The sequence below is a fragment of the Arvicola amphibius genome, chromosome 7 (assembly GCF_903992535.2).
Source record: "Arvicola amphibius chromosome 7, mArvAmp1.2, whole genome shotgun sequence".
Taxonomy (NCBI): Eukaryota; Metazoa; Chordata; class Mammalia; order Rodentia; family Cricetidae; genus Arvicola; species Arvicola amphibius.
Genome location: NC_052053.1, coordinates 22,280,294 through 22,294,229, shown reverse-complemented (window position 1 = coordinate 22,294,229; position 13,936 = coordinate 22,280,294). Strand labels below are relative to the sequence as shown.

Below are 13,936 nucleotides of genomic sequence, written 5' to 3'. Positions count from 1 at the left end.
TCTTTTAAATGGGATGTGATCCGTGCCCAAGATACCATCCCATAGCACAAGGTGATTGGTATTAACCACAGGACAGAGGATGGTGGCTATTGAATGACACCAGGGATGTGTTAGAGGATATCTGTACACTGTGGGAAGGTGTACTGCCGATTGGTGTAATAAAGAGCTAAAAGGCAGCCAAAAGCTGGGCAAGAAGAATAGGCAGGACTTCCGGGCAAAGGGAGGAACTAGAAACGAATCTAGGCTCACAGAGGAGATGCCAGGAGACGCACTGGAAACAGGATGGGTGGCATGTGGCAGATGTAGAAGAATAGAAATGGGTTAAGCTATAAGAGCTAGTTAAAAACAAGCCTAGGCTAAGGCTGGACTTTCATAATTAATAGTAAGTCTCCATGTCGTTATTTAGGAGCTGACAAAGAAAAATCCATCTGCAGGGATGAAGGGCTAGGCTGTGGTTCAGAGGTAGAACACTTGCCTAACATGCAGAGTCCTGGATAAAATAATATGTGTCAGCCTGGGGATGACAGCTGTGGCTCGGCCTCTTCTAGCTCAGCTCCTAGATTCTCTGTGGGCACACAGCAGGGGCAAGTGTATGTACTAGCAGACATATGCATTCCAAGACTGGGTCCTTGCTATCCCTGATCCTGTCTGGTTCTGATGGGGCATGCTGGGCATGGCCTTGTTCTGATCAGAAGAAAACATCTGGGTTATTGTTAATTAGGTGACTACTTGGAACTAAAAGTAGGTTTTCCATATGTATTTACTGTTAATAAAAGGAAGAGATCAATGATCTGTACTTCTGAATATATAATTGATTTACTGTATGATATCTGACTGTCATCCATATTTATTTTCAGAATACTTTCCCAGTAAGGGAAGCAGGTAAGGAACCTGGGTCTTCCTGCTGGGCTGCCAATTAGGGTATAGGAGTTCCCAGAGTTCAGATTCCAGGAAGGACAAGAGGGTCCCAAATTCACACAAGGAGGACCATGGGACTAGTGTCTCCTCTATAGCACAAAGTTCAAGTTAAATTTTACCTAAATATCAACACTCCCCAGAGTTAGCTGAAGACAGGCAGATGCCTGAGAGAGAACAAGAGGGTTTGACTTGTTCAAATGTGTGTGTGTGTGTGTGTGTGTGTGTGTGTAATTTTAAAGATGAACTATTTAGAAGTCACTGAATCTGGGCTGAGAACACAGATCTTAGATGCAAAAGGATCTGTGATCAGTCTCTGGTGCCATCAACATGAACAAACACACAAAACAAAACAACTCATAGACAGTCTGCAAACTCATAGCATAAAGAAGTGTCCATTTGCTAAGCGATGCATGTTATGTCCTGCTTTCTATTGAACTCAACAGACAGACAGGTAGAACACTGTTCTCTCATTGCAAAGATTAGGGAACTGTGTCTTTGGAGCGTTTAAGCACTGTGCAGTGACACACAGTCAAGTAGGCAGCAGGGCTGCATTCTGAACTGAGATCTGCCAGATAATAACGTCAGAACCTCCAAACACGGTCCATCTCTTCAATGTGCCATACTGCTTTGAGTTTCCGTGCCCATCCTCAAGCAACCTAATTACCAAATTCTTGCTATTTTGCCGTGTGACTCTGCTATGCTCTAGTAAAAGGTGCCTGTGGGTTACTCTAATTAGCGTACACTGAACTAGTGGAGGTAAAAACCCCATTAGCTTGAAAAAGAAGGATTAAATAAATCCTGCTTTATAAATTGTTCCCCTAAAGAATGGATTCTGAGGAGGAGGAGTAAAAGCTTAGAGACAGCCTGGCATGCACATGACCTTAGGTTCAACGCCACACTGTGCAAGAAATGATGAACGGGAGTTAATCTTTGTGTTTGTGAAACAGGGTCTCACTACGGAGGCCCAGGCTAGACTCCAACTCATGATCACTGTGCCTCCTGGGCACTGGGACTGGAAGTGTGTACCACTACAGCCAGCAAAAAGAAGGGATTTTGACAGGCACAATGGAAAACATGATGGGGTTCTTTTAAATATTAAAAATGAGAGTCCAGGGCTGGAGAGACGGCTTAGCCATTAAAGGCTACGCTCACAACCAAAATATAACAACAAGAGTCTAGCATGTGAGTCGCATGTAGAATCCCAGCACTTGGGGACCTGAGGCAGGAGGATCCAAAGCTGGAGGATAGCCTGGCCTAGATAGTGAGACTCCATAACAACAACAAAAAACCCATAAACAAAAAGAGCTATCATATGACCTAATAATCACACTCCATCTAAAGGAAATAAAACCAGTATGTCAAAGCAACATCTACACTTCCTTGATTACATCACTAACTGTTCATCAAGGCCAACAACCAGTGACAAACTAAATGCCATTGAAGTGATGAATGGGTGAGGAAAATGTTTACACACACACACACACACACACACACACACACACACACACCCCAGTGGAATACTATTTAGCTACTAAAAATGGCATTGTATTATTTACAACATCACAGATGGAACTAGAGGTTTTATGGTAAGGGAAATAAGACACAGAAGTGACGCTAACCCTAAGTAAAATCTGAAACAGTCGATCTCGCCGTAGATCTGAGAGCAGAATGATGGCTACAGAGGCTGGGGAGAGGAGAAAGGATGGGGGTGGGGGGGAAGGGTTATCATACAGAGCTAAGCCACAATTAAACAGGAGGAAGAGGCTTTGGCGTGCTACTCCACAGCAGCATGAGGACTGATACTGTGAATGAACTGTGCATTTCAGAGGGCAGAAAGGACTTTGAAAGTCTTCAACACGAAGGAGGGATGTTTGAGGAGAGGTTTATCCTGATTTAAAAATGATACAAGGACAATACGTTAGAACATCACACTACTCCATTACCAAGCACCACTGTGAATTCTAAAGAATCAACTAAAACAATTTAACTGATAATTTACTCATAAAAGCAAATACACCATTGATCTGATTAAAAAAAAACAATTAAATACGAGAGAATGACTTCCACACGTTTTCTGAAAGTCACCGAGGAGTCATGCTGAAAATGGAGAGTAGGCTTTTCAGAATGCTGGCCATGAAATCAGGCAGAATCAAACCTTCATTCATAAAAGGAAAGAAACACTGGGTCTTCCAGTACAGCTTCAGAACTCAATAAATCCCAAGCAACCATACATGCAGAGTATGTGTCTAGAAGGAACAGACTGTAATTTACTAAAATAAAATAAACTCAAAAAGGATAACTTTCACCTGCCTGCTTGGTCACTGATGTCTCCAACATCTGCCTAGGAAAATCCCTAGCCTGCCTTGCAATGTGAAAAGCCACCCTGAGCATGAAGCTCACAACAGGTCAAACAGTCTAATTAGGGACCTGCTGGATGGTTAGAGGACCATAGTTATTGCTCATTCAGCCCCCAAAGAGCCCGATGTCTATCTCGGCCTTCTCTAGTTTTTCACTGAACAAGGTTTCCTAACAGACCACACTTCTTGTCTCTCCGTGGGCAGGGAAAACAAGATAAGAGAGTTTTCATGGTAACATCTGTCTGGGCTTAATTCGTATCTTAGTTAGGGTTTCTGTTACTGTGATGAAGACCATGACCAAAGGCAACTTGGGCAGGAAAGGGTTTATTTCATCTTATATCTTAAGCCCATCATCTAGGAAAGTTAAGGTAGAGACTCAAGGCAGAAACTGATGCAGAGGCCATAGAGCAATAGTTCTCAAGCCGTGGGTCACCAACCCTTTGGGGTTCAAATGCCCCTTTCACAGAGATCGTCTAAGACCATCAGAAAACACAGATCTTTACCTGATTCATAAAGTAGCAAAATAATGTCGTAGCAATGAAATTAACTTTATGGTTGGGGGTCACCACAACACGAGGAGCTGTACCAAAGGGTTGCATTATGGAGGCTGAGAACCACTGCCATAGAAGAATGCTGTTGTCTTGTCCAGCCTTTCTTCTACACCCAGGAGCACCTGCCCAGGGGCCGCATGGCCCACAATGGCCTGGGACTTCCCACAGCAATCAGTAATTAAGAAAATATCCTACAGGCTTGCCTACAAGCCAAATCTTAGGCATTTTCTCAACTAAGATACTCTCTTCAGAGACATCTTTAGGTTTGTGTTTGGTTGACAAAACAAACTCGCACGATTTGCAGGCCAAAAATTAATAGAAAACTAAATCAGTGCGGGAATAAACAGGTGGTTGTAATGGCAGATGGTTTTCTACGTCTGCGTGGGTAAATGCTATCAGCAGAATTTCCTGGTAGAACTCAGGGGGGCTTTCTAGGTGAACAGCATTCTGGGAGCACTTTCTGCAAAGGCCGCAATGCCCACCTTACCAGGAAGACCCGCTAGGAATTCTTCACTCACCCAGGACTGGAAGCAGGCCAAAGGTAAGCAAGCTTCTGTTCTTGCATCCTACATCCCTAAATAACACCAGGTACGTCTTCTACATCAATGCAAGGAGAAAAGACCTTTACAGAAGCAATTCTAACCATACGTGAACTAAAACCGATTAGTCACCATGTAATTGTTAGAGATAGTAATTCAGCCAAGACCATTAAAACTAAAGACCTGACATTTGAAATGTCTCATTTCCTTTCTATCATGAATAAGCCAAAGAATGCCTTTCTTCCTTCCATGGCCTTTCCTTGGGAACCTCCCTAAGAAGTCCAGTGTATTTTAAAGGGAAAGGAAACCCAGATGGGCCTTTGAAGTTGCCTCTGATCTCTTAAGACTACCATGTTGATACTCAGAAGTCAGAATGCCTACCCTAATTTAAGAAGGTTATAATCCACCTCCTTCTGTAGTCCCTACACACACACACACACACACACACACACACACACACACACACACACACACACACTACTTCCGTTTTCTCTACTGTTCCTCAGAACAGAGAGTTGTTATGGAACACCGGGAAACAGCGCACTGTCGTGCCTTCGTGAAAAATATACAAGGACACTATATAGGGTGTTAATGGTCACATACTGCTGTATTTCCCTATCATCCAGGATGTAAAAGTAGTCAACCTTAAGGGAACTAGCCAACAGGAGTGGGGGAGGGCACTTCAACAGGCTGATTCCATCCCACTTGGGATGCTGTCCTCCTCGGGGCTAGAATAAAGTGCCGGTGGAGGAGAGGGGAGATGGAAAACTGAGCAGAAAGCAATGGAGAGCCAAGAAGCTGCTGTTCTTACAGGTTGATCAGATGACCTGAATCACCAGCCAATGGGTAGTTTCCCACTGGGCTGTATCCAGAAAGTGAGGAAGTATCTATTAACCCTTAACACGTGGATAGTATAGCTGTAATTTCCCACCCACTCAATTAAGTGATGAAACTGGTTCTCTTATCTTTGCTGTCCCTTGTTTCATCATAAACCTGGTAGTAGTCTCTCAAGATTATGAAAACAGGCAATGAATCGTTACGTATTTTTTGGTTGGATGTAAGCTTGCCAAAGGAAAGGGGCACATGTTAAATTAGCCATTGGAATATAATCTAAAACTGAAATTCTCTAGTGGGGGATGGGAAGATGGCTCAGAGGTTAAGAACATTTGCTGCTCTTGCAGAGGACCGAGTTATTCCCAGAACCTACACGGTGGGTTACAACTGTCTGTAATTGTAATTCCTGGGGATCTGACACCCTGTTTTGGCCTTGATGAGCACTAGGGTTGCATGTAATGCAAATAAATATGTAGATAAAATACACACACAACATAAAAATAAATACAACTGTAAAAAATTATCAAATGGGCTTCACAATTAATTCTCCAAGACACTTATCAAAGCCAATCCCTGCAGGTAACTACACCTCCACCTTTACTTTAAGGTCAAGGGTAAAGTATCGTGTTCTTGGGATTTAGAAAATTAAACTTGAGTTGCACTGTTAAATACAACCTGACTGGGTGAATACGCAGACCTCGTGGCAGATGTGAGAAGCAGTTTAAAGGGCAGAGGAAAGTCCTTAGGGGTTAAACAACTGGACAGTCATGAGTTGGTGGCTGGAAAGTGGAAGAGAAGAATGAGGAGCACACATCAATAATCCATGGTAGGAAACATACATTACCCATAATGCATGATTCTGGAGGTCAAGTTGTCTTGGATCCATCCAAGAAACTACATTCTCTGTCATATAGTCTTTACACTATGATAGTACGTCTACAGTACCACATACAAAAGCCCAATAGTTCTGCTTGTTCCAATGGCTCTCCCCAAAATTGCCACCACCAGCTAGGTTGTTCACCAAGAGCTTCAGGCCAGTAAATATGGCACATCTTTTGTCCCATGTGTTCCCCCTGGTTTCTGTTAGCATATTTATGTGTGAGAAGGTGACGCGTAAAAGACTTAAAGACCAACATAAAGACAGCTGCAAGCAGATGCTAAATTTTAGGCCCTTACAGAAAACAGAAGGGCCCAGAAGAAAAGCAAGAATTTAAGACAACAGTTTCAAAACATCTGTGCTAGAGGAATTAGGATTAGGAAAGGAAAGCTTTTGATAGTTGGCCCCTAGCCTTACCCATCCCAACGGAATCACAAGCCATGGTGTGGGATGTGTTGCTAAAATTAGAGTTCAATCAAGGAAGAGAAATGGAGGAGAGAGCATGACGGGGAAGGCTTTACAAAGAAGGTGAGTAAATGAGAAAGATGCATATTTAGTACCCGTATCAGCACCTGGATGGCATGGGTGTAGGAGGAAACTAGTCAGAAGAGAGGAAGGACCATCACTCAAGACTGCCAGTGACACACCTGTCTGTAGTGAGGAGCTGCAGGCAGGCCTGCTTTTCATCCTGCCCAGCTCCCGGCCACTGGCTAGCTTATGCCCTGAAATAACATCACACAAATTATATTCTTTTAAACACTGCCTGGCCCATTAATTTCAGACTCTTATTCACATCTTGCTTTAACCCATTTCTAATAATCTGTGTAGCACCACAAAGTGGTGCCTTACCAGGTAGATTCTAGCGTACGTCCATCTTGGGCTGGAGCTTCATCTCGTCTGGCTTCTCTCTGAGGAGAGGCACGGCGGTCTGCCTAACTTAGGAGAGGTGTGGCATCTTACTGATCCTTCTACCTCACTTCCTCTTCCTGTTCTGTCTACTCCACCCACCTAAGGGGCGGTCTATCAAATGGGCCAGACAGTTTCTTTATTAACGAATGAAATCAACACAAACAGAAGACTCTCCCACATCACCTGTCTTTGCTTTTTATTGCTAGGATAAACACCATGACCAAAACGAACTTGGGGGTTGGGAGAGTTGGTTAATTTGCCTTACACTTCCGAGGTACAGTCTACCAGAGGCAAATTTGGGCAGGAATTCAAGGCAGGAACTAAGATACAGCCAGAGAGAAACAGGGATGTGGCTGCTTACTGGCTTTCTCACTCAGCTTCCTTAACAACTCAGGACCACCTGTCCACAGGTGGCATTGCCCACAGTGGGCTGGAGTATCCCACATCAATCATTCATCAAGAAAATACTCCCATCAGAATGACCTATGGGCTTACGGGACAGTCGGATAGAGGTATTCTTTCAGTTGAAGTCCTCTCCTCCTAGATGACCTTGGCCTGAGTCAAGTTGACAAAACTAAATGGGCCACCACCCAATCTGTCAGGTTTGCAGGAAGCTCTGATAGCATGATGGGAAGGGAGAACTGCAAAAATTGAGGGAGAGCCTAGAAAGCAAGTTGGAGTCCATGATGTCATAGGTCCCAAAGTCTCACAGAAACACGGTGTTGGCATTTAGATTAAGAGGGTTGCTTGTGGGGAGTATCAGACTAGTCACATGCATGCCTCCATCCCCAATGGAAGGAAAAGAGTTCCAGGCAGGAAAATCAGCATGTAGATTCAGTCTGCCCTGGTCAGGAAAGAGAATGGATGAATCTCTGGACAGCTCAGTTGCTCTTCCAGCTTGAAAATTATACAGCTGACTCACAGCCCTTGCCATTACCAGCTAAAGCACACTCAGACTGAAAGCAGCAAACTGCTGCCAGACAGACAAACAGACAAGTGGGGAAACAGAGTGGAAGGACAGACCCCAATTACACAGCGTCTGTCCAACCTGGGCAGCTAAGTGGAGCAGACACCACACAACAGCCATGGTTGCCCACACCGTGGGGCCAGCACTACACTACTAGGTGATCACAGAGTTAGAGGAAATGACCCCAAATAAACTGAACTAAACTAAAGTGAGAATGGGCTGAAATTCGGAGTCTGGGAACTGGTGTGAGTGCACAGAGAAAACAGAACTCACAACCCAAATCGCCTGGCTATCTCAGCTACACTGGGACTTCATGCTCCTTGGCAGCCAGGCATCCCGGAGATGGGGCATATATAAAAGTGACACTGGGTGCTGTTCACTTGTAATAGCTCCAGAACAAGCTTTAAAAAAAAAGACAAAGTAAATGGCACCCATAAACAAGCAGATCTTAGTACATGGCAAACAAATCCTTGCTAAACTCAGGTGCGAGAAGAAGGACACGGTGGAATTCTGAACACAGGTGTGTAAGGTTTCCCGGAATTCTGAACACAGGTGTGTAGGGTTTTTCTCCTTCTGAGCGCCAAATGTGGAACTTCCAGGCCAAGCAAATTCTCGGCCTGTGAGCAGCAGGGGAACAAAGGCTTCCTTTCCTTCCTCTTGTCTTCACTGAAAACTGAAAACAAATGAACCAAAAACTTCTAGGGAAGCGAAGTTGCTGCTTCTGCTGCAAAGGTTCTGAGCACCCCGATACGTTCTGGGGAGTCAGGGATTCTGGGACTAACCATCCACCATTGTAGCTCTCCCCCAGAGCTAATTGACGTCACAGTCCCGGCCTTTGCTTAGACTTTCTTTTCTGAGAAGAAATATTGCTGAAGTTGTAAAATTCTCAAGAGTGGAAATTACGCATTCTGAAATTCTTCCGCAAAACAATACTTAGAGAGAAAACACTGCAAAATGTCTGAGCAAGCATTAAGTCAGAAATTAGGGACAAGCTTTAAAAACAAAACAAAACCCCTGAATGCCTTCAAAACCCCCAAATGCCTTTTAGAGGCAGAGGGCAGAGGGACACCTGTGAGTGAGCACCTCTGTCTTATCTGTGGTCTCACGAATTAACCCCTAGGGAACAAAGCATTCCGCCTACTGAGGAAACCGAGTAAGTAATATTGGGACTCTTCTTATTTAAGAAGTCACACGAAACACTTCCCTTTGATGTTGTTATTTATGTGTTATAAATGGAAGGAACTCAAAAGCTAAAAATTCTTTTTCTTCCCCTGTACACCCATGTACTGAACCCTGGGCTCAGCGCTGTGGGCACTTGTACCCATGCCTGATTACGTCTCTATTCGTTTCTTCCTCACTGGAATGATCTAGAAGTTTCCACGCAACACAAGACCCTGACTGCAATGGTACTGCCTGGCATACACTTCCAAACGCCGGAAGGAGGAGCAGCGGCTCTCAGCTCAGACTGCCTAGAATTATAACTTTCATCATCATAATAGAAAGTTTTCCCTCTGGGATCTGCCTTAGAAGTTGACTTCTTGCCTGAGCTCCACCCTGTATACACAGACAGGCACAGACATGCAAAACTGAAACCATTTAGAAGAGATAACATTTGCTCTACAACACGTATTAAACCCTTAATATTTTCTAGTTTGTTTGTTTGTTTATCAGAAAGATATGCTGGTAGTGACATTGAATTTGCTAACAGCCTCCAGCAGCGTAAAAAAACAATAGTCTGTAAGCCTATCTCAAACTGATAGGCCTACTACTCAGGAGCAGGAGGAATATAAAATCTGACTCAGTCATTTCCCCTGGGGCACTCTAACCACCTTCTGCCTTAGCTCCTGGTTGGTGGGGACAAATGAGGAGGGCCCCTGCCAGCTTTAAGGCGGAGTAAGCTGCAGCAAAGAATAAAGCCTTTGACTCATGGTGGACTGGTACACCAGGTATTACAAATACACCCACTGGGAAAACGGGAATCCTGAAGGTCAGGAGGAAACAGAGGCTGGGATAAAAATTTTTTTTAATGTTTAATAAAATTTTTTCGGACAATACATTTTAATCATACTTTCCCCTCCCTTGATTCTCCATTACCTCCTTGTCCACCCAACTTTATGTTCTTTCTCTCCTCCCTCTCTCAAGAGGAAAAGTAACAAAACCAAAACCAAAAATCTAAATAAACTGAAAAAAAAATAAGGCAAAAAAAAAATACAAGAACAAAACAAAAAGCACACAACTAAACCATGGAGTCCACTGTGTGCCGGCCACCTACTCCTGGGCAGGGAGCACCGGGCTGCTGTGCTCACTGAAGAGCTATTTTCACTTTCCCAGGAGGTATCAAATGCAAGTGGCTTCTGGGTTAGAGGCAGGACTTTGCATCCAGTTCCTCTTTCCAGCACATGGATTTGGTTTGGTTAGAACCTGTGCAGGTCTTAGGCGTGCTGTCGCGGTCTCTGTGAATCCCCGTGTGCCAACAGTCTTACTGTGTCTGGAGATGCTGTTTCGTTGGCGTCATCCACCACCTCTGGCTCCTTACGTTCCCTCCACCTCCTCTTTCCAATAGATATCGCTGTATATTGAGGGGAAGGATTTAATAAAGACACCCCCTTCAGGAACGAGGAAGAGTAGGATTCCTCCCACCCCACCCCACCCCCCCAAAAAGGGAGAGCTTGACTTTAAAGTGTTGAAAAATACAAACGGAGCCCAACTTCTCACTGTTTGGGATTCCTGAAGTCAAACCATGCGTCCAATGTCACCCAGAAAAATCAAAGGGAAAGCCAGGTCTGTGTCCCCGCCACAGCTGTCATAAAACGCCCGCTTTAAAGGCTGTGAACGTGACGCGGATAACAATAGTGGGCAACCTTCCTCAAGGAACTCTTACACAATCGATAGACTTGACATTGTACTTCTGCCAAAGTATCAGAGAAACAGTGTTTCCTTAGCATGGCTCATGGTACCCATCACAGTCACCCATGTTTATGTCACCTTCTAGGGGACTTCACCATGACGTCCTTATCTATGCCAGAGATCTGGTTTCTCGCTTTACAAAAAAGAAACTTGCATACCTAAAGCATTCCTGGAAGCCCCACTCATCCCGATTTTGTATATATTTTTGTAATAAAACTTGTTAACTAACGTAACTGATCTTTACTTGTATAATCTCCAAGAAAATACAAGAATCAAACCAACTAATTGTAGCAGCCTGATGTCTTTCATTTAAGGAGTATACTCAGGGTTAACTGTCACTTTAATTGGCTTGGATTAGAAACCCTCGAGCCTATTCACCCTTGTCTCCCTACATCTCATAAATCCATATACTTTTAAAAGTGACACCAACTGTTTAGTTTCCTTAAATGAGTTATTTATAAGACTTTTTCTTTTGTGTACTTCATGTTTCCTTTTTATCCTAAGTCCATAAATGTATAAACTCGATTAATTCTCTAGACAAACTGGGTTTCCTTCCAGAGGAACAGATCCTGTCCCCAGCAGCCCTGAGAACACTCTGGAGAACTGCTTTTCAGTAGACCTGACCTGAAGTTTTCCATTTTCCCATGGACATGGTTTCTTACATGTCAAATTCTGACTACCTGGGGGAACAAGTGTCTAACTATCACTGCAAAACTCTCCTCTGGCCTACAAAGTCATCCCCACACATGGCTGTCCACCCAGCACGGTGGTCCATCAGCACAGTGATGGTGAGGTCAAACCTGGAAATAGAGATGCCTCAGGAACTAAAAGTCAAGTGCTGGCTCAGCCATTTCTTCTTTTTATCTTTACTGAAGCAGATTCAAAGAGAACCTTGCTCTGTGAAGCAGAATATTGGAAAAGGCTTCAAATTTTATATAATTCAACTGGGTGGTGGTTGCACACACCTTTAATCCCAGCACTGGGGAGACAGGAGCAGGCAGATCTCTGAGTTTGAGGCTCGCTTGGTCTACCTAGTGAGTTCTAGGCCAGACAGAGCTACATAGGGAGATCCCGTCTCAAAAGGGGGAGGGAGGAATCAAAACTTTATATAATTCAATCACATCTTTTCTTCTTTAGATTCCAAAAATGATTTCACAGTATTCTGAATAAAAATGTATCACTCAACAAAAGAAAAGTAAAAAGCATGAAGACTGCTGAGCACCTTTTACATTTCTGTTCCTGAAGTTGCAAGTCATGGGCTCATCTTCTCCCAGTACGGATGTTCTGCACACCAAGGTTTTCTGTGCAATGCACAGTTTCAGCTCTCCAGCCTGTGTTCAGGGCTTTGAAATGAAACCTGGATCCTTGTTTGTATTTTCCCATCCTTTCATTAAGTTAGCTTTAGTATGTATATATATATATATATATATTTGTGTATATATATACATATATATATATATTTGTGTATACATATATATGTATATATATACATATATATGTATATATATGTATATATATACATATATATGTATATATATACTTTTGCCGCACATAACAGAATAGACAGTTTTTCACTGTCTACTGCTACCCTACATTAATCCAAATTAATAACAACGGGTCTCACAAATCCCTGCTCTTCTGAGTAAGCAAAGGAAGGAGACACCATCACTACCCCCTCTCCTCATCCACCACAGGAAACAGGAAGCACATTAGAGCTAAGAGGAAAGTGGCATTTGGGGACTTCATACTACAGTATTAAGTAAGTAAGCTCTGCTCCACCCACACTCAAGCACCTGCCAAGGGTTCCCCAAGAGGAAAGGGAAACCCAGGCTGGAGCATGGTGCTGCACGGTCCTTACATGGGTGGTAGAGCAGATAGGAAGAAAGGTGGTATGGCTCATACTGACGCGACGGTCTCTAAGTTAAGTGAACAGACTCCATACAACTGAAACCCAAGTACCAAGTACTGTACATCACTAAACCATTGCAAAAGGACAAGAATTCAGAGAAAGGAGAAATATTCCTTTGTAAAGACAACCTCACAGATTCATGAAACTTCAAACCTCTGGATATTCCTTAAGACCAGTTTTTAACTGGATTTAATCTCAGAATAGTAGCATCTGCCAGGTTTAAAAATTAGGACAGAGAGCAAAAGGAATGACTGAAGAGGAATGGTGGACTGGCTTATTCTTTTCGGGCCAGAGGCAAGCAAGGAAAATGTCTAGTAAAGAAAACTACTAGGAAGGAAAAGACAGGGTCCTATGTCTACACTGTGGCCAGGAAACCAGAGACGTCCATCAGCTGCACACAACAGCGGTCTTCCCTGCAGGACACAACAGATCACTACCACGTGACTTCCTATAGAAGTACCTCTACCACAAGGCCAATAAAGAAAATTCAAATCTAAGGGTTCAAAGTTCACATCATCCTGCCTGGATTGGTTTTAAACATGAATTATAAATGTAAGGACCAGAAATTTTGCCCCTTCAATAGGACAGCTATCACGATGTTCTCCATAGAAGTCCAGGCAGGCCTGTTTGCATGACACACTTTCCTTCCCTGCCCTTATCCCTTACCGGAAATGCCAATCTTATCTCTTAACAACAGCTGATAATGCAAGTCTCAGGTGTCAGTCATCATAAAATGATGGGAACACAGGAACAGCAGCTGCTTCTGAACAGACAAGACAGGGTCACCTCTAGGTTTAGCCACATTGCTTGGCTGTCTCTATCCTTGTTTTTCCTTTTTCTTACCATCAATGCAATCTAGGCAGTCTTTTAAAACAGCAATATAAACAGAGTATAAGGCTAAGCAGCGGAGTGAATGCTGCCTAGCTCACATAAGCCCTAGGTTTGATCCCCAGCACTGTTCAACCTGCAAAACTCAAAAGGTTCAATTATTTTCATCCACGACAATTCATGGAAAGTAATTTATTCGTGAAGAACTGTTACTCATGGTGGCAATGGCTAGTATTACTGAGCACGCTTCTAAATTTTTCAAAACAAAATAAGTGCTTTGTATGAACTCTCATTTAATGACAAAAGGTACATTTATTGCCATTTTACAGATAAGAGAGAG

At 43.4% G+C, this 13,936-nt stretch overlaps 1 protein-coding gene across 9 annotated transcripts in view; it reads right to left on the bottom strand.

The window, feature by feature from the left end:
- Rbms1 (RNA binding motif single stranded interacting protein 1) overlaps positions 1-13,936 on the bottom strand; it is a 212,816-nt gene that overhangs the window by 85,580 nt on the left and 113,300 nt on the right. The gene's annotated exons all lie outside the window — the stretch shown is intronic.